The 19,981-nt window shown below is 43.6% G+C and overlaps 1 protein-coding gene across 7 annotated transcripts in view; it reads left to right on the top strand.

Moving 5' to 3' along the window:
• The first annotated feature begins 6,682 nt into the window (after positions 1 to 6,682).
• Positions 6,683 to 19,981, top strand: part of Kug (FAT atypical cadherin kugelei) — a 322,747-nt gene continuing 309,448 nt past the window's right edge. For all 7 annotated transcript variants that reach the window (XM_071782437.1, XM_071782436.1, XM_071782435.1 and 4 more), the window contains exon 1: positions 6,683 to 7,160. The gene's annotated coding sequence lies outside the window, so the exon portion shown is untranslated. The remainder of the gene's footprint in view (positions 7,161 to 19,981) is intronic.

Here is a 19,981-nt window from a genome sequence, read left to right as displayed (position 1 = left end):
GCGTCCCAGTTTTCCGCGAGAGTAACGAGCGCGCTCGGAAAAGACTCTCGTTAATTTATTCAAAACGTAATCGAGTTTTCCGGGAACGAAGTTCGGTGACTTGTTACACGAGAATAGTTGCCCCAACGAAGTTTCGAGCGAATCCGGGAGATTCGTTCGGAGTTTTTACATTTCTCAGAAAACTGCTTGATATTACAGAGCGCGCGTCCATCACCGGAAATAAATCGTAAAACGTAAACAGAGTTGCAGAGGCTGTGGCGCGCGTTAGTCTATATTTTCGCTGCGCGCGTTTAACGCTAAACCGCTGTCGCGTCGTCCGGTCATAAAAGTACATACAAAAGTTACGGAACTGTTACGCGTTCCGAAAAAGATTTTTGCGCTACGGTTGCTAAATCTCTACAAATGGTTCCTACACAATTCGGAACCGACCAACTGTGACCGTTGCCAATTTTATTCGGCGATACGTCGCAGACAGAGTGAGCCTTCGATTTTTATCGGATTTCTGTGCCTCTGTGGTCTCGTCCGATGATTGTAGTTTTAATCAATACGCCATACGGCATCTGTTAGCGAAATAATTGCATGCGTGCCGTCTGCCGTGTCCCACCCCGCGCCGATGTGAACAAGCGAACAGTGCGACCCTCGATTACGATAATCGCGTTGATTGTTTACAGGCCAAACTCCCTCCGAATGGCAGAAATTAATTCGAATCGAAATCAGAAGATCCGCAAATTGCACGCGAGCAATAAATACCCGCGATTGTTAAACGAGTGGAACATTCGGCGCTGTAAAATGAACGATAATGTAATCAGTGTACCGTACGAGAATTCAAACGGGAAAAATACGACGATTTACCGAATACGCGTCGTGTTTTTCGAAGATTGGATATTTCGGGCGTGAAAATGACTGATGTCCCAATTATCGATTTTATTCGTTCTTGGACTGTTTTCCAGGTTCGCATTAGTCATTAACCATCTCGTCAGGGTACACTTAAAGCCCCGATCATTTCCCATCTCCCATTATCGACACCTTCTCTCGATGTTAAACGCAAATTTTCCTCGTTAATGTCGGAACCGCGAACGTAAGTATCGTGATTGCGTATGGAATATCTACGCGAACTTTATAGCGAGAGCCCCGTGCTTCGGTACACGCAGGATGTTAGTTCGTCTGATTTCACCGAGAATATTCCCGTATTCGCGTCGGCAAGTAATACTCTCATCACGAGGAGTCCGCGATGTAATTTTCCCGTATGATTTATGGCGGCTATAATGACCGAACGAAGGTCACGATCCCGACGAGATCTTCTGGAATCGATCGAAGTCGGACGCAAGCCGCACACCTATACTTTCGAATTAACGTAAGCCAAGAAACTCTATACTTAATTTATTTCCCTTTTGAGTCCAAATTATTTGCGACATTGTGCATCTCTCGCGAATTAGTTCAAAGCGATCTTAAAGATCTCTTTGACACGTTATTCAAAGGCGAGTTTATCTCGCGAATCCACTCGGCAGCAATTTTACTCGGCACATCGGATCATCGTTACATCCCGTGAGTGTACTCAACAAAAGGCCAATCTCATCTTTAAAGTCGCTGTAAATCATACGCGACGAGGTAACAATCCACTTTGCGTATTCGTTAACGCACGCACGGCGGTATTCGCGGCCGAAGAAAACGTGCTCGCGCCTCGGCGGCCTCGCGCCGAGCGAAACGGCCCCGTCTAGGACAGCGTCTACCACGCCGCGTTTAGCCTCACGGCGTCAGGTATTTCGCTACCGCTTACCTGTCCGGCCAGTTTTTGTCGGTCAGGTTTGTTCGAGCTGCGCGCGAACGGACGGACTAGCGCCGCGTTACCATTGCGCGCTAGCTCGGCGAGATTGAATTCATCAAACATCAAACGTCGGCTTACGTCGGCGCTGATCGGGAAACGATGGACGCGCCGCGCCGAGTCGACGAGGTCGTTTGCATCGGCCGATATCTCGATCGAAGCTGATAACGGTTAATAACGAGTCGAAGCGAGGCAAGATCTTAACGGATACGATCGAGCTGATTATACCGGGTGGAGGCAGCGGACTGGGGAAACGAGATAATGCGCACCGCGCATGATTTCCGACTACGTTGTTCCGTGGCAACTGACTTTCACTTGTTGCTCTCGTGCGGCGTCTCTCTTTCGAGGTAGATCGCGCCGCGCCGGTCTTCGCGTACCGTTGTGACCGCGACCCACGACCCCGAACTCGCGTTCGGTATTTCGGCATTTCGCGATCGCGCATTCCTCGTTTTGAACGTACACGCATATATAGAACGACACACATTCGGCGAGCGAAACACATGCGTTCGCAAAATAAAATTTTCAACGATCTGACAAAGCGTATTTAGCTTCGGCGGCCGTGCGCTTTCGGCCGCCAGCAACGGGAGTAGGAGCGACGTTTGCGGTCTAATCAGCACCGTTGCTTGGAACCGCGAAATTGCGGACGCCGGTGAAATACTGCGGGGTAGCCGTCTCCACGCGCGAATGCGTGCGTATACATGCATTCGTGGGTGTGCGTGTGCATGTATGCGCGCCCGTACACCTCGACGTCTGGTAGTTAATGGATGCTTAGAGGTTGATAGCCTTGAGTCCAGTATAGGCCAAGACGGGCTCTACCACGACCGACTGATTCTTCGGCTTCACATCTTCTCTTCCTTGCCCCGGTCACTCTTCACCTCTTGGAGAAGCGCTGCTCTTCCTATTACTCTCGTTCTTCCATCCATCTCCTTCTTCGTCATCTCCACGTCTTCTCGTCGTACTCACTCCCGCGATTCTTCATAGCAAAATGCTTAGCCTTCTATCAGAAATCGAAATGATGTGAAATGTTAATACGTATAACTTGGCAGTACTTGCATTTTGACTGGAACTAGTAAACATCGATTATTTAAATCGAAATACATCTTCGCGTATATTTATCTAATTACATCAATTAGTTAACAAAAATATCAATAAATTTAAAATAAATAAAAAAAAAGATAAATATTAATATATTTTTATATTATATATTTGTAACAAAATTTTATTAAATAAAGTAATATAAAATTTTACCAATTTTATTAATTTGTATTATATCTCTAATACTTTATGCTCCTAATTGTAAAATATATTTTAATCATACACACACACTCTTACACACTGTCACATGAAATTCTTTACCCAATTTATTATCTGTATTGAGATATTCCAGTAGATGTACAATATATAATTTTTGTCCTCCCTGTGTCGCCGATCGGCTCTTTTACAAAGTTGGAATTTCAATATTTTTTTTTTTTTTTTTAAAGAGAGCTCATCCCTTTTGTCACGGAATCTTCTGTAAAGCATGGCATGGCAATAGAGATATTTTGAATGAAAAGAATCCAGTAACACAAAAAGGACTAACATAAGCAAGCGCACTATGGTTTTTAGGCCTATCGCAACATTTGTGAATAGGTCCGAACAGAATTAAGGGTATTTATGTCGTTTTCTTCGGTGCCTGTTCAAAGTCTAAAGAAAAAAAATAAAGGGATAAAAAAAGTGTCAATCAAAAGATATAAAAGAAATACGAAAGTATACGATAAAGTGACTGGAGGAGTGAATATTCGGATTAACAACGTCTTATAGTTAATTATATTTAAAAACTGCCACTCTAAGGCAATAATGATATCCGAACTCCTTTACATGGAGCCCGCGTGAAAAGATATTATATGTAATGGGCGCGGCGTGATGAGAGAGGATTTTTCGCAGTTTTACTTTTACTAAAGAAGATAAGTATTTTATCGTTATCCCGTGATAAAGACATCCGTTCTCCGGCGCCGTAAAGCGTAACATCGTAAATCATTTAAGAGAGTGAATTCTGAACTTGATGCGCAACTACATTAAAAAAATTCTTAAACAGTCTTCGCGTCGCGCGTCATATTTAGAAAAATGGAGTTACGAGGAATTCTCATTAAGGCGGCGATAAGTTTTGCGACATTAATGACGAGACGTCTTATGCATGTAAAGCCATTTAGTCGCGGCACGTAGCTCCCTTCGAGTGGCGGAGGAAGAAGAATAAAAGGAGGAACTGCGAAGAACTTAAGGATATTAAGATAAAATCAATAGAGAACTTAGTTTGGAGGAAGTGTTCGCGCGCGGGCAGCTTGAGAAAACTTCGCTCTTAATTAAGGTAATGGTGTCCGAGCACACAAACGTAATTCTGACTGGCGAGGGTGAGATGCCGAGAGCAATGTGGACGACGGGGCGCCGATAAGACAAGTAACGGCGGGGGGTAGTGGAACACAGAGACAGAGGACTAAGGGGCCTTCTGTTCGTGTCCCTTTTCTGCGAGTTCCCGGTATACATGCTGGCCGGCTCCGTTAGCTTAGTCGCTGGCAACTACCGGGACAAACAGAGGACTGGCTCTGCGGCCGTGCGTTTGTCTGCCGGTGGACGCAATTTAGAGTCGTCTAAAGAGTGCCACCTGCATCTTTGACGCCGTGCGTGAATTTAAATGCTAACCCGGCGACATTAATGGTCGGTCCCTCGTGAAATCCTTTTTCCGGAAACGTGATTGTTCGAGCATAACGCATCTCACGTCTCGCGCCGAAAGACTGTTATAATAACGTAAATTTTTGCGTACGCAGGTACGCAGCGTCGCAGTAGTGCGATTCTGTAACTCGTTATGCTGTCGTTATGTGTTTATAACGACAGTTGCGCAGGTATACTATATAAGAAAAAAGCTGCGCAACTGTCGTTATGAGCACATAACGACGCATAACGAGTTACAGAATCGCACTACAGGTATGATTTACTGCACGAGTGAAATTTACGAGTCAATTAGAGCGGCAGTCTTGAAAATTTATGCTCTATAAACAATTCGCGGACGTGGTAACACTCGTCCCGCTCAACGTTGAGTCTCTTGTTTAACATATATTCACAATCGATATTCACGGTCGATAATTGTATTAAATTTCGAAGGAAATAATCAGATATATCAATGGAATCTCGTGTCTCTTACGTCGCTCGCTAGCGCAATGAACGTTAGAAATAATTTTAATTAGAAATATTAGCTGTATTGACGCAATTAAACATATTGTGATAATGTCGTGAGAGAGTTTTAAAAATATTTACATTGCTTCTAATACATTGTTGTTCGATCGATACGGACCTCGGTGCATTAAAAACAGAACAAAGCGTATACTTTCATATGCGTTTCATGCACGATTAACCATTGTTATTCACGCCTGATTACCGAAAAACAGTACAATGCCTCCTCTCACCGAGCAATTATTTATCGCTTTATGAAGCAGTGGCGTTTGCTAAATGCATCGGCAATATTATCGCGATGATTTTAGTCTTCGCGTAATCTGCATATAATGAGCTGTTCAAAGATGACGGCAAAACTAGATAATATTTGACCGTACGTTCTTGCGTGTTGTTCGAAAATATGGAACACGTAACCCGTTATTTTGTTATTGCGCATTATTATCAGTCGCACGCGGTAATGAGTATTTTAATAAACGAGCACACCAAATATGTATGTGTATAAAATAAAAGGCAATCTTTTAAACAATAATAATAAATGAGAAATCTTGAAATTTGTTTCTTCTGACAGTGCAGATTTTACTCCTTTTATCGACGTGGCTTCCCGTGACATTGTTCGGGGGCTTGCCATCGGCGCGCGGACCCCAATAATTTATAAAGTGCGCAACAATTTGTACGCGAGCTCTCCATTAAAACCGCTTCGCTTCCATCCACGTCGCGTTGAATATCGGCTGACAAAAACGCTCTCTCTTCATCGCCGCATCGACACGGATTAACGGCCGAGTATCCACTCGGCGAGTTTATCGGCGCTTCCCTATTATTGTGCGACCGGCTCTTTCGGAGTTACGCTGCCCCGACGCGACCGAAGTGACCGAACGCATTTTAGCGCGATTTCGAGCGGAGTCTCGGCAAAACGCAACCGCCCTCGGTTTTAAATCCCACCCGCGAGCTGACCCCCTTTTTTTTGCGACCGCAGTCCAGTCGTGAGCGTCGACTGTTGATTGCGGACGGCAAAACGCATCGTAACGTGGGGCCGGCCGGCGCGGCGTGCGTGAAGAAAGAGAAAGAAAGAGAAAGGGAGAGAAAGAGAGAGAAAGAGAGAGGGAACGAGAGAAGAAGCGCGCGATGCTCGAACTTGCGTGTGCGAGCGCAACGATGCATAACGCGGGGAGTTTTACTCCGGAGAGGGGTCGGGCGCAGGCAGGGGAACGCTGACAGAGGCACGGTGCACGCGGTAACGTGTTCGCACCGGACTACGGTTGGAAAAGGGATCGGATTGGCCCGACCGGCATAAGAGATCGTCCGTGGAGAGAAGGGATCGTCGCCGGCCGTGGAGGAGCGCGTCGGCAGGCCGGTCGGCAGGTGAGGAACGGGGCAGGGGGGGGACGAAGCATCGAGGGGGACGGTGTGGGGAACTGAGAGGAATAGAGAACGACCGCGGCGATCGAGGGGAAAGAGCGAGCGAGAGAGAGAAGCGGGATCGCGCGCGAGTCGTTCGGTGCGCGACGAAAGAGCAGGGGTAGAGGGGGGGGGGAGAGAGAGAGAGAGAGAGTGATAGATGGTCGGCGAGGCGGCGGGGAAATGAGAGAGACAGCGCGGGTCTACTAGGCTCGCCTTTCTCGACGTCCGCAGCGGCGCGCTAGTCTCGGTTTGCCGTTCCGACGTGACGGACGTACGTTCGCGGCGGTCGCTCGCTTCCACGTGGAGGCAGAGCTCCGAACTGCTCCGTCGCCGATGTGAGATCGTTGTCGCGCGCGTTTTCCGCGGAATAGCACGGCGACGCACGAGTGAATGTATATCGCGCCGTGTTGCGTTGGTTGCCCGCCGGCGAAAGAAGCGGCGCGGCGCCGCGTCGCCTGTTCCGAAAAGATCGCTTCGCGGCTAACTTCAGAGTGCAGTGACACGGTTCTTTAACGTACGGTGCGCGAATGTGAGGAGAACTTGGCTTTCAGTGAGACTCCGGTGGACGGCACGCGACGCGACGCGAGACGAGTGGTGTGCTCCCTACGCGGAATTTTTTGGATTACCTGAAGCACAATAGCGAGAGAGCGGCGGAGGGGACTCCGCCCGTCTGTTCCTGTCGCGAGTAACGCGGGGACGCGGCCGGCGTCGCGGGAATCGCAGCGCGCACAGCAAGGTCAGTGTCTCTTCCCGATCGTTTTCCTCGCTTCCGCGAGGGACAAAGGACGCGCCGCGCCGCGCTCCTGGCGGCGCGGAATGCGCGAGATCGGCGTGAAAGCCAAGCGGACCGTGTTAAATTACGAATCGTCGCGGCGAGCGCGAGGCGTTCTCGGCGACGACGATTTACGCGAGACGGTCGTTGCCTCAATCTGACAATTCGATCTCGCTCGTCGGATCGGACAAGATGGCGTCCTCGAATAACGACCGAATCTCTTAGATCTGCTCCTCGCGATCTTTCGCGCGCGCGTCGAGGAAAACTGGGGTCGAAAATAGCGATCGAAAAGCGAAGGATAATCGATACGAGTCTCGATTCGGAAGCTCCATTGTTTGCGCGACGTATACATACTTACCCGAATGTTTTTTTTTTGCAATCGAAACCGGTGCGGAGGTCACGCGGCGGGATAATTTAAACGACAGCGCTGTCTCGTCCGCGCGAGTTTCGGAGTGAAACTCGTTCCCCGGTTTTTTTCATCGCGCTTCCAATGGGACTCGGTTTTTTCCGAGCGGGGAAAAAAGCGCGAACTGCGCGTCGCGTGAAACGCTCCGCTCCGCGCCTTTTTGCCGGAGCATTTCACTCGCGCGCGCGAGATGAAACCTCCTCGTGAGATTTTTGTCCATCACGAAAGTTCTTTATGAATCAGCGCCGACTGTTCTGGGTGTTTCGATCGGACGTGATAACGATTCCTTGCGGGACGATATCATTCCGGCAATATGACGCCGCTTTTATTTGGTCGTTATTATCGCCGAGCGAGATGAATGAGCATGATTTTTGAATGGATAGCGTTTCGTTTGATTGACCCCGTCCGATTCTCGCGGCCGCTTTTTCGGAGCGAAAGCGGATGGATCCGAAATGTTGCTGCTCGTTTCTATCTAAATTCAGTTAGCGCGCACGCTGATAAAAAAATCCGCGGGCATATGTATATATATATGTATATATTTTTTCCGCGGTCCATTTTAATACACGGCGCCGGGGCACGTAAATTCATTTTACATCGTTCGGCGCAATTTATTTAACTCCGAGCTTTTTACGTCGAACTGGGCGAACATAATATAAAACACGATGCGCTGCGTTTAAATTATTATTCGTAAAAGTTATTGCGCAGCAGTAATTATACCGATATGTTTCTACAGTGTGTTTTCGCTGTTATGCGAGTAAAAAGCCAATGCCGCGTGGGTTTGTTGAAATGATGATATCGTTATTATAAAAGTTCTCGCGTGTCATGCATGTGATACAGTACGCCATGTTGATTTTAATGTAACTGAATATTTTTTTTTGACATTACGTACATTTGATATCCGGCTGACTTAATGAAAAAAACACAAAGGTTTAGTTTATTCTCTTTCATTTTCTCTCTCTCTCTCTCTCTCTTTTCCTTTCTTTCTACAAAGGCCTTTAAGCCGGAAAAAAAAACAAGAACGCACGAGCATCGTAACCGATCGTAACTCTTTCACGCAGATTACGCATGTTTACGCATTGTTTACGCACAATCCGTATAACGTATAGGTAGACGTGCAACGCTCCGGCAAACAATTCAAGCAGCCGCAACGTAATTCTACCCGACTTTGATTCGAGCTTGAACGACAGTTATGGTTAGACAATCCACATTGTCCAACTTCGAAGGCGGTCGAAACTTTTTCGCGGAAACGCGCGACGCGGCGGCTGCGATATTTCGATACTCCCCCATTCGGCGTAGACACCTCGGGGTGTTTATTTTGCTTGGCGCCGGTGTTTGTACGCGCGTGTGTGAGTATCAAGAGGGAACACGCCCGTGTCTCTACGTGCAGTGTCAACAAACCGACGTCGTCGTCGTGACGACGCCCGGTCTCTCTCTTTCTCTCTCTCTCTCTCTCTCTCTCTCTCTCTCTCTCTCTCTCTCGTTGCGCCGCGTGTACATCGTGGCTCGGTGATTCGTGGAAGGAGGGAGCTCAAAGGAATTCTTCAATTGTGCACCGAAGCGAGAATAAAGACGCGGGAAGTCGTCCGCTCCCGCCCCGCCTTTGCCGAACGATCGCGCACCAGTTTCCTTCGGACGCGTAATGAGTGTTTTTCCGCCGCGGTTGTGTCAGTGAGACGTGTCTTTAATGTGCTGAAGGAAAAAAGAGCGTCGCATCTATAATTGGAGGCTTCCGTCTTCCGTGATTCTTATTTTTACTCTCATTTGACTTATTTTTACGGTCATCGTTGACGGTTCACGGTACAGTAATAATAGAATGGTAGAATGTTATGGGGAAAGGGAACTCCAGTTTTGCGGAGTAATTGATTCAGACGCGTTGTAGATGTATCGTATCGCCGTCTTTATGCGATTCCTCGCTAACGTTAATTACACGTGAACCCTCGCCGTGACGCTTGAATCGCGTCGTCGATTTTTCGAACGGCCAAGTCCTTCAACGTATTCTGTTACGGAACGAGTTTGATGTACGGTGAGAAACCAGTTCTTTCTACATTCCGTCCTTGAGAGGCAAAATATTGGATGGAATTTGTTGGGAAATCGGCAAGTGGCTTTGGATAAATATGTAAAAAAAAGGTTTTGTGTATTATACTCAAATTTACTTTAAGCTAGTCACGTACCCCGTTATCTAGCGACGCACGCGTAAAAATCGAAATTGCAAGGAACGACTTCGAAAAAGGGAGCGACATTCTATACCTCTCTGTAAATTGATCTCCACGCGAAAATACTGATTGGCGAACGTCGTAATTTCTCGTTTAAAATCCTGGTTTCAGTTAATTAAGCGATATCGTTGTTCCGTTGTTCCGTGTGGCTCATGTGATGCGGTACGGGTAGATGCATGGTATAACCGTTGTAACGCGAAATAAGCCGTCCGAAGTATATAGAAAAGTTTACGTGACAGTTTTCCAACTTCTCTTACCGAGCGCCGAACGCCCGTCGGCTTCTGAACTTCGTGGCCTTTTTGTAGATTTGTGGAGAATAAGAATGCGACGCGCGATGCCGGTGGAAAAAAGAAATGATCGCACGCTCAAACGCCGGGGGATCGTTCTAATCTTCCGCTTTAGAAACTCTGAACTGATACGTACCGCCGGCTGCATGAAAAAATGATAAAGCCGATGGCGTACGGAGCACGTGCACGGAGACTCGACTATCTCGTTGGTTACGTTTATCTGTCTTCGTGTTCTCTTGCGCGAACGCGGCATACATCGTTGACGTTACGTTGCCTTTATGCATTATTGAGTTACCGTTCCTGCTTTTTCTAACCGGTAGCAGTCAGTTTCGTATAACCGTGATCGTTTCCGTATAGCTTCAGTAACTATGCAACATCTGGCATCTGGCGTTTTGTTAAAAGCTGTGTGTGCGCCCCGATCGATGCAGCGAAGGATTGCATGCAAAAACAGCACCTCCATAAATTTTAGATTACGGCGGATTATGATCTTTATATGCATTCAAGGATATTTTCAAGGTAAATGTATAGCCAACATTAACGAAGGCTCGAATTTTTCCAAGATATTTAGAATTAATATAGTTTTTTATTTGGGCTTAGGATTACTGTGAAATAAAATATGCAGCCTTTTATATAACATATCTTGACAAATAAGTCTCATATTTGTAGGAATGTTAGATAAATCATGAATTTGTTATCTTTATTGACGTTGCTCGTCTGAAACGCGCCCCACGTACCGTCTTATTGCCCATTAATTATAATAATGGTGTTCGAGTATGAGACGTAGCGGGGTATCTTGTTGCATCATCGTCGACGGATAGCATGCCATTTAGACGTCGAACAGACATAGTCTCTGTGAGTGTCTTTGACCCACTCCATTCGAGTCCGCATGTTAACGCCGCTTCGTTAATTATACCCTGTGAGATTACGACGGGGACAGGTGGCTCCGACGATTAGCCATTGTCCGTCCTGGAAATGCCGGTCGGGCAGATACGCTTAAGTGTCGTCGATAAGTACTGATTAATATACTCCGAATGCGTGGTGTCAATGATCGTTTTAGGCGTTTTAGCTTTTTAGAATGAAAAATTAGCTTATCTGGAGTCGGAGAAAACTTTTCAACGGTTCTCTCGTGACCGAAACCGGAGAACCTATCGTGTGACCGTTCGGAAACCTTTTCAATTCAAACAACCCGACTGTCATTCTGGAATGTATATACATTAGGTGTCTTCAAACTCTCTCGTATTGGCAGATATATTCAGAAAAGAACATCTGAATATCTCTGAACATTTATAAATCAAAACTATCTCTATCTCAAAGAAATAAAAAAACAAGTAGAATAACTTGCTCAAAAATATGTACGGTATCACCGTCACCATTTTTCGAACGAGATCAAGTGCTCGTCGTCGTCAGCAGATTTCATTTTTAAAAGCAAAGAGTGAGTGAGTGGAAGAAAGAGTCTTACAGGCACATTCGCGCCTGTAACGGATCGTGAATTCGAGAACGACAATAAATATCTTGGTAAAAGGCCGCCCGAAGTATAAAGGCAACACTACGCCTCGGATTTGACGCGCAGGAGCAGCTGCCGCGTCCTCGTCTCTGTCCTGCGCGGCTGCGGTCGAAAGACGATGATCCTCGAGAACGCAGCTAATTTTACGGAGGAAAGCGAGGCGAGAGATGAAGGATAGCGGATTCACTCGCCACGCGGAGATAAACGCGCAGCTTCGTTTGTCTTAAAAATTTTTTTTCACACTCGAGAACGCGTTGGGCTTTAACTCGTATGGGATTCGGCGTGTATTTATGCGACCAGTCGTATCTCAACATGTTGTCGCGCGCGCGGTTGTAAAACGGTGCGATATATATGCGCGAAACATTCCGTCGCGCATGCACGCATTAACGCGTAGAAGCGTGTCTACGATCGGACGGTAAATTTATGATAATCGGCTGCTTGTGATAACCTGCTGGAACTTTGCTCGTCGCGAAAATTGAAAAAACTGCGGAGTAGAAAGTTAAGCGCGACCGTTATTCTAACTTTGCCGCATCGTAGCTTGCAATATGAATTATTGGCCCTGGAAAAAAATACGTTCCATTTCGAGCTATCGATTTCTAATACCGTCAATATTTATTCATGTACGCATAATTCCTATATTCGTTAATAAGTAATAGTATCGATTTTATTTGGTATATGCATATCCAGCATATCAAAATGTACGAATCCAGACGCAACATCGTGTTCCGTTTATCGTGATCTGCGATGAGCGCCACTGCGTATAAACCATGCAGAATGCTGGCTGCCTCTCTTTCTTTCTGTTTCTCATTCGTCTTCCACCACTCATTCGTAGCACTCATTCGGCTCGAATTCATATGGTGTGTGCGCGCGCGCGTGCTCCTGCCTCGCTGAATAATTCTACCGGAGAGGCAGACGGCGCTTATTCGATTACGGTGCAAATCTAACCGGGTTCTGTTTGAGAAAAAGCGACGAGTCGCGTCATAGCTTGCACGAGCTTGTTCGTAAACACACCCCGAAATGTCACTCACCTTCTCGTAAGTGTCCATGCGAGTCCGTTGCCACCACTTACATCGTAAGCAGAGTATGAAAAAGGCGAAGAACATGCACATACCTGCACTTGTGGGAAGAAAAAAAAAAAAATATATATTATATACTTTAATAAATATTTAAATATGTATTTTTCTTTACATATATGAAAAAGCAGCTCTCGAAATATGTACGTTGCGGGCTTGATGCGCTGAAAAACGTAGTTTGATATCGTGACGCGATGTATTCAACCTAACCCGACCCAGTCTTAAGGTTTTCTGAATCGTTCGACATTCCACGAGTAGATGCCGAAAATCTCGCGACCCGATCGGCAGGTACGAGTCACGCGAGCGATCGATACCGTCGATTTTACTATCTTATCGGTTATGCGACCGCTGTGTCGTTCGGTTTTCCGCTTCATTGCAATCGCGATTGCGCGTGTGCATGTGACTTTTATGGCCTTCGAAAAGTTTTGAGCCATTGACCTGTATATAACGCATACTTCCTCTCGATGACATAAAGATTCCTCGAGATTTGATAATCGTCCAAACAAATGAAACGCAGTAGCAAGTGCGACAGATTAATTTGAGATTTTAATCATTGTTTCGCACGCCGCGATTAAACAATGCGAATGAAAGTAGATTGCAACGAAACAAAACGCCGACAGCATTATTGTTCGAGTTACCACCGTATAATTTTCTTTTATAGGCGAAAAGCTTAGAAGCGAAGATTATCGCTTCGAAAATTTCTAATTGCTTTAGCGCTAAATGATCAAGTTTTGTCGAATAAATAAATTTTACGCGCGGTTTAAAACTATGGAAGATGTGATAGAGTGTGAAAACAAAAATGAGAAAATTTACTGGCAATTACTTGACCTTACCTGACGATAACGTAGCGACAATGCAGTGCTAGTGTTTGAGTTGTATTTCTACCTTGGAAGAAAATCTCTTCTAAATATAAGCAGGTAATCTCAAACACCTGGCACTGTCGAAGGTCTTCACACCAGCAGGTATACACTCTGGGAAACAAGTTAAGCCTGCTCGAGCCTGCCTGCCCCTTTGTAACAATACACTCGTGATAAATGATTGCATTGTTCTTTTTTTTGTGCCGCTCGAAAAATTATTTATCGGCAAAAGTTCCGAAAGCAGCGAAGGGAAAAATTAATTACGCGAACGAAGCTTGACGGGAAATTATTATCCGAGATTTTTCTTTTCAAAGCATCAGAATGCGACGAGATTGTTTATTTTGCACTTCGGTCTTCATTTCCTGGCTCATACAGCGGCAAACAGAACGTATGTCTTTAAGGAGTTATTTAAACTCAAATTTATCCTCGCACCTTCACCGTCCTCATTGTATCAGCAATTCGTTATATAATGACTTGCTGTATTTCTTCTCATTCAGTGCGCTTGTGGATCGACAACCGCCGAGTCAAAGAATGCATAGCTTCGAAGCTATCTTGACAGTTAATTTCCTGAGTGGCAGCTGCGTGTATACAGCGAATAATCGAATACGTGTACGCATTACCGTACATTGATTTCATATACCGGAACCTATGCGCATTTTAATTAGGAAAAATGTATATGTAAGGTAAAAGTACCAATACCGGGACAGGTCCCAATAGATGAACAGTTAATAATATGTATATTTACGATATTAAGAATTTAGAATTATAAAACGCAAAAATAAAAATTAGTTTGCAAAGTATAAGATATGCAAAATATTTCGAAAATATAAAAAAGAAATTGTATTGGCATATCAATTGTCGAGATATCGTGCGAGTTAAATATTGAAAAAGTTCCCAAGTTTTTCTTGAATATCTCAAGAAGTATTAGACAAATAAAAAAATTTTGCGGACAAAAGTTGTTCAAATTAATTAATAGAAAAAGATGATACAATAAAAAATGGGGATTTTTACTTAAAAAATTTAATTTGGGCCTTATTGCGCCCAACACGGGCCCAAAATAAGATCTAATAAGATCGTTTATTGGCCTTCTCTAAACCCTCCAATTTTTATCTGAAACATTTTTCCAATAAACCAATACTTTCTGAGATAATTGGCGAAGATAATTGGCACACGAAATAAAATTCACCCTGTATAATGCTTATTTATTTGGCACGTATAATATTTACGAACCATTGTAGTTGACGATTTCATCGAATCGATGTACACATCTCGTGTATTAACGTTAACAAAGACAATTTTATATTTTGTAACTTGTACAAAGTATGTAGCTGTTACGGAGATAAACGTAAAAAGTATATCGCGTAATACTGTGTGGGATAACAGGGAAGAATCGGTAATCATGCGATAACAAATAAAACTTTAGCAGTAACAGTTATAATCAATATCGTACAGATAAACGTGATGCTTCATAATATTATTAGCGAACGCGAGTTAATGAGTTTTTCACGTTGCGTTCTGTCGCGGATTCTCGTTGCTAATTCAGTAACGCGACGAATAGTCGGCCGATCTCGATCGCGTTTGCGTGTAAGCGGATTTAGCAGCCTTTTGTGACAGTAGCGCTAAGAAGATTATGATAAAACAATGTATGTGTCAGAACGAGTGGCGGAGAAATGAAATCTGTATGACGGAAACAGGGCTGTAGGTAATTCGATGCGCCATTCCATTAAAATTGTATTTGCCATCCGGCATTCATTCACGCCCAAACCGGTCGGTCAATGCGCTTTGAAGTGAATAGAGGCAGATTTTGGGCGGAAAGAAACTCACGGATTTTTGTACGAAATCAGTGTCATTTAAGTATTATGCAATTTTGACAACTGCAGCGTCAAAATGAAAACGAGGTAAAGCGATTCTTTCTCCGTGCGCGGAAGCCCCGCTAAATGAGAAATAAATCCGCGCGGAAATTGTATAACGTCGAACGAAAAATATTTTTCGTAAGTTTTTCATGCGTTTTCTTTTATGCATTTGCACAGTGGAAAAGGATTTATTTCTCTTCGCTTACCAGATTTTCCTGTGTTTTACTTTCAAATTAAATGGGAGGATGATATGCCAGAGCGGTTTCAAATATGAATAATTCGTAAAACATAAAGATTATATTATACTATTATACGTATGCATTTTGTACGTAGAAGCAATAGAGCCTTATCTATATATAGGAGTGAATACACTAACTGTAAACTTAAAGCGTCATGGTACTCTGTGCCCGCTGCAGAGGATATATATTTTTAACACACTCCTCTCAAAACATCGTCGGCATTAGTTCGTCGTTTATACGTTAAAAGCTGCTGTTTTCTGGAATCGTTTCATCACGTAGTTTCGTGCTGCAGTAAGATAATGCTGAGTGTCGTAAAATACATTTGAAGAAAGCTTGAGGCGAGTCATTAAGAGAGCGTGGAATAACGGCTTCGATCTGTGTGAAGAATTATATTTCTGCGAAAATGTCATCAAATTCTCTGAGAGAATGCATTCTCTTCACAAACAACATATTTTTATTGTGTTCGAAATTGCTACTGTGCCAATGCTTTCTCGATTGCTTCTACACTGAGAAAAGAAATTTATTAATCCAAAAAAATATTTAGTCCGATACGTGCAACTAAATATGTTAGTTAGTTTAACTAAACATATATTAATTGAATTAATTAATTCTTGATTAAAAAGTTTTGATTGACAAGAATGCATTATATCTTTTTTAGTGCAACTTAATAATTGTTGAAACAACTAATGTCTAGTTAACTAACTAACATAGTTAGCTCATATCGGACTAAATATTTTTTCGGATTAACAATTTTTTTTTCTCAGTGTGTACCATAAAGCTTACAATTTATACAGTTATTCTATGTTTTCGAGTTATGAAGAAATATCACAGTAGTGTGTTACGTGATTTCGATAGCGAGAGAACAACTCTTGAATATTGATCGTTTTAGTAAGCATAGTTCAACATAGTGCTTGTGAATATATATTTTATTGTGTAGAGAACATTTGATCAAAGTATCTGTAGAATATGTATTTTGTGTATACATAAGAATCTTGGGAGTAATCCGAACCAACCATGATTACGCCGATCGTTGAGGAAAAGTCCTCGACCGGGATGTGCGACGGCTCGGGCGCAAATGGGAATGCAGCACGACCCTGAGCGGATTAATAACGTGGAAATTACGTGGGTCTAAAACTTTCTCCCGCAGTCTGTAACAAAATCAGAACATCGAAGATTGGTCTGCCCTGAGCGATTACGGCGGAGGGGAGAGAAAGAGAAAAAGAGAATGAAGGAGATGGGCGATAGAGGGTGAACAGGAAGAAGCAACGGAGAAAGAGAGAGAGAGCGCGGTTCCAAGTCCGGGCCAATCCATCGCAGGGCAGGCTTTGACGATAATTACGTCATAAAAAAATAATAGCTCGACCGGTTTCGCGTTGGTATACGTGTACTACCGCGAGGCTCGCGAGAGATCGCTTGTGCGTCGTAAAGAAGAACGGCTTTTCTCACGTGGCACCCGACCGATCGTCACCGATCATTCACCGTGCGGAATACCGTTGCCAATAACATTTCACAATAACATTTCGGTCTGCGTTTACCGCGTTAACGACGATAAAAGACTCTGAAGATACTAAATAACACGCTTAGCAATTCATAATATGGGTCGTATTAAAAAAATATATATTAACGCAATATTACTAATGCCGAAAATATGAGGTACAAACTACAATTTCTTTTTATTTCTTTAGAATATATAAATATGTCTACGTCGCGAGAGATATCTTGACTGCAGTTACGTCTCTTTTCATGTCTTTTCGCTTAAATATTTCTAACCATTAAGCATTCTGCTTGTGAGACTATATTTTTATAAAAAATATGTATCTCCCCTTTTTTTGAGAAGATTACTGGACACAAAGCTTCGCGTCCTTACTCTTCTTAGACCTCGCACGATCGCTTCCTCCGCCGCGCTTATATGCTCTCCACGACATCAGTTGCGTTGCCGGTGGCCAACGTTGAAGAAACCCACGCGTATTCCACGTGCATACCAAAGTAATGCTCAGTGCTCCTCAAACTCGATATGACAAACCGACAGCAGGCTTATTGCAAATCTAGAAGACTCGAAAAGTTAAGAAAAACCTGCGGAATTTCTCATCACGATAGGTATAGATATGAGATCAAGAGGAGTTTAATTGACAATGTTTTTAATATGTTTCTTTTTTTATATATCTAAAATAGTATATATGGGTAACGAAGTTGTTTTCTTTCATGCGTATTCGCAAAAATGAAAATTAATGGTCATGTCCATAAAGTTGAAAGTCTAATATTATAAATCAAGAACCACAAATAATTGTTTATCTCATATGTCTTTACCATGTGCTTAAATCGTAAGCTAATTGAGAAACTCGACCGGTGTACCGATTCGCGAACCACCGCCACTTTGCGTAGTACTGATTTAGCCCACGTAATCCTGTTCTTGAGCCAGCCGGCGGCCGAGCGGGCGTGCGAATGAATGGGCGAGCAAGCATTCGCTCGCAGAGCGTGTATGTACGTAGCGCCGCAGCCTTAGCCGCGACCCGGAGTGACAGGAAATCGCCGGTTTAAATTAGAGACAATAACGTACCGCGAAGAGCCTCACGGTTACACGGCTACGCACACCCAAGAAGAGAGCACCGGCGGCGGATTACGATGGCGCACAGCTGCAACGTGGTAATAAGCCCCCTTACTAATTTGGTTCTCGACGCGGCACAACGCCGAGATATACCAAAAGGAGAGAGAGAGAGGAAAAGCCCTCCGCTAATCCTGCGGCCCCTTTAGTCGTTTTTTACGCCACTGTCGTTGTCTTACGTAAACGGTGCGACGACCCGCACATCCGCGGTTCCGCCGCCGCCCGTTTCCTGCAGACGACACGGTTGGAACGTATAGGTGGTAGGTAGCTCGTATAGCTGGGGCGTTTTTAATCCGGTACAGTGGCACACGTTAAGTAATATAGCGAAATTATTAATTGCGCTATCCAGGAAGTCGAGAGGAGACAGTAGGTGGCACAGTGAGCCTCCGTAGTATGCTAATATATTGCAAGTATCATTAACATATTATGCTAATTCGTGGACGGGGCCGCAGTTTTATTTTATCTTTAACTTTATATATGTGTTTGGTATATTGGATTAAAAACCGGGAGAAAGAAGTTCTCGCATATGACTTAATCAAATATTGAAATTATAATATAAGGACGGTGTTCTTATATTCCGCAATGTGAGCAGATTAACATATTTGAACGAATAGGAGTGTATGATATCCCATTAGTGCTCAGTTTGTATAAAACATATACAAAAATCTTTATATTGATATTTGTATTAATAGTTTATATTACAATGCAAAAAAATTGTACATCCATACACATAGAATTTACTTTAATAACTTTTCTCAAGAATATTCGCTTTATTTGTTCTATGCACATTTTTATAGTCCGCGGTGGAGCATCGTCGTTGTGATAAATTTCATCGTTTTAACGGAACAAGAGCTGGAAATATAAATTTGAAATGATTGTGTATGTGTCGGCGCTGCACAAAATAAAAATATCAGAGAAAAAAGAATAATGTAAAAAAGTGAAATATATGTGATATAAAAACAAAAAGACTAGCAATAAACTACGTGAATTTGAAGACAAACAATAAACTGCATGAATAAAGTAAAAACTTGGCAAAACTTTTTAAGTAAATAATTAAAAAAAAAGAAATAATTTCAATGTACGTTATGGAAGATTTCTCTCTCTTTTACGATATATAGCATTTCGAGTAATCTTTTTTTACTTCTTTGAGAGCTATATTATATAACGTTTCGACTGAAAGTAAAGTTATACTTTAAGAACATTGATTTATTATATTTCAGAATGTTCTGCTCTCGAAAGCAATGAAATTGATCACAGTCGACCGTTGTATAACGGAAACGTAGGATTGTAATGGCACGATGTGAAATGAAATCGGCCAAGGTGTTCTACGTTAACGCGCGCGCGCGCGCGCGCACACACATACATACATGTATATGTATACATGAGATAGTGAAGATAGAGAAGATATGCGCACATACACACGTGCAAGTGAGGTGCCGTCAAACTCGGCATTGTTTCCGAGCAGACGGGTTACGTGTCCACTTAAAGAAGTTTCATGTTATTTCTGGAGTACACGTAATTCGTCCTCAGTGATGTACGCGAGACGCCGTCTTTACATTCCGGTCCGTAAGAATACAATATCCATGACTTCTTGCATTTTCAATTTTACGCGTAGCAAACAGTGTCCTTAGTGTCATTCTTTGTATCGTAATTATCTCGATTTTCTTTTGTTTTCGGAAATTCGGCCTTCCTGGCGCATGTGCAAAATTCTAATTGATTAATTCCTGTTTCTGCGATAATTCAAAAGCACG

This window comes from Temnothorax longispinosus, chromosome 6, assembly GCF_030848805.1.
Source record: "Temnothorax longispinosus isolate EJ_2023e chromosome 6, Tlon_JGU_v1, whole genome shotgun sequence".
Lineage (NCBI taxonomy): Eukaryota > Metazoa > Arthropoda > Insecta > Hymenoptera > Formicidae > Temnothorax > Temnothorax longispinosus.
The sequence above is the reverse complement of the archived record's forward strand: the minus strand, read 5'-3'. Positions and strand labels throughout refer to the sequence as shown.